This window comes from Triticum dicoccoides, chromosome 2B (assembly GCF_002162155.2).
Source record: "Triticum dicoccoides isolate Atlit2015 ecotype Zavitan chromosome 2B, WEW_v2.0, whole genome shotgun sequence".
In the NCBI taxonomy this organism is placed as follows: Eukaryota; Viridiplantae; Streptophyta; class Magnoliopsida; order Poales; family Poaceae; genus Triticum; species Triticum dicoccoides.
In genome coordinates, this window is record NC_041383.1 from 299,984,550 (window position 1) to 299,986,620 (window position 2,071).

Sequence of the window (2,071 nt, forward strand, 5' to 3'; positions counted from 1 at the left end):
CGTTGGCCAGGGAGCTCGCGTGGTTGGAGTCGAATCGTTCTAGTGCTCCAAGAACGCCCTCGAAGAACAGGGTCAGCTCGGTGTTGGGGCTCGTGCTCGGTTCTGGGGCATACCTCACTTCCGCATCCCCATGTCGGCCAACTGCTTGGTGATCCTGTTGGTGACATCGGCGAGGCGGCTGATCCAGAGGTCCTCGCCCTTCATGAAATCTGTGTGGTTGGCGGTGTCGTTCTTCCGCAGCTTCCTCTCCTCCACCAGGCTCTTGGTCAGGGCTCCCTCCCGGGATTTGGCCTCCGTGAGTGTATTCTCAAGACCCTCCAACTTCAGCTTCAGGTCCTTGATGGAGTCATTAGCGCGGGAGAGCTGCTCGGCCTTGGCGAGGTTTTCGTCTTGCGCCACCATCAAGGCACAGCTGGCCGTGTCTCTCTCCATCACCAGCTGGTCGGCCCTGGCCTTCAGGCCATCCCGCTCCATCTCCAGCTCCTTCACCTTGTTGCCGTGGGATAGAGCCTAGGCATCGAGCGCTTCCTTGTGCTTATGCTCCAGCTCTCGGGTCCGTGCCGCGCAAGCTTCTCGACCTCCTCATCCTTGCCACACAGTGTGGCGGCAAGCGTCGCTTCACGGGCGGCAAGGTCCTCCTCCTGAGAGTTCAGCTAGGCCTGGCACTGGGACTAGATGGCCTCGGACTTGGAGGCCTCCTCCCTTACCTCCTCCCTGGTCTTCTTGATGTCGGCCTGCTTCAGGAGGAGCTCCAGCTCGCGCTACACCAGCTGGCCTTGGGCGGCTTTCAGCTCCTTGTGGTCCTGGTGGAATCAGGCCTGTGCCTCGGCGACGCACTTCCCGACGTCCGCCTCCGCCTGGCCCGCCACCGCGTGGCCCGCCACCGCCTCCCTGGACTTCACCTTGTCCAGGCGGGCGCGGTGGAGCGCCTGCAGCATCCAGAAGTTGGCGCCCATGGCCCAAAGAGGCTGCTCCTCCTGGGTGCCACCGCCACCGGCACTTGGCTCCTTGACGACCTCGAGCCCGGCGGCGGCGAGCACTTCATCGTCAAACACCTCCCCCTCGGCCGGTGCCCTGGTGCTCACCGTCCCGGGGAGATGGACGAACAAGTCGTCGCTCACCTTCAGGTATTTGCCTGAGCCAGAGGCAGTGGACGAGGAGGGTTGGTCGTCAACCACCTCATCCTCGGCAGCGGCCTTGCCGGCCTCCTCCTTGGCAGCGCCCTTGCCGCCCTCCTCGGTGGTGCCCTCACTGGTCTCTTCGGCAAGCCTCTTGGTGGCATCCTCGGCCATGGTCTCGGCAGCCTCCTTGGCGGCGACTTTGTCAGCTTCAGCCACGGCGTCCGCGGTGACCTCCTTGATGATGGTGTCGGGGTTCTCCTGGTCCACTGAGGGGGATCTGGATGCCGAAAGAGGGAGTGAGGCAAGGGGAAAATCAAAAGAAGAAAGAGAAAGAAGAAGAGCAAGAGAAAATAGATGACTCACTTGTGCCGGGCTGTGAAGAAGTGGCCCCCTCCCCGCCAACATCTGTTGCCGGGACGGGACCGCCAGCGCCCAAGTCCACCACCTCCTCCTTCATGCGTGTGGGCTCGATGTCTGGCACCCTTGCCGGGGACGCCCCTCGGGGCGGTGTGGTCGACAGGGGTAGCATGGTGGGGGTGGCCCTTGGTAGCTCCTCCTGCTGCTGCCCTCCTCCTCATGCAGCCACGGCAAGGTCAGTACCAAGAAATCACGCCCTAGCGCACGTTGATAGGAGGTAGGTGGTGAACGCACACTGGGGGCTGTGCCGCGGGCTGTTGTCCGGGCTGCTCTCCACCACCAGCGACGCCTTTGAGGTACCCGCCGGGGCTGGCTGGCCGTCGAGGCCTTGGCCCTCTTTGTCGCCTGCTGGGCCAGCGTCTCCATTTCCCTGCAAGAACAAGTCAAATCAAGGAAGGTGGCACGATTAGTGAGGATGGAAACGGCGAGGGGAGGAGTGCTTACTCGTCGTCCTCCTCCTCCTCTGTTGCCTTCCTCTTCCCCCTCGGGCTGAGGGATGAAAAGTCAAAGGCGACCTCCATGCCAGCACCTGC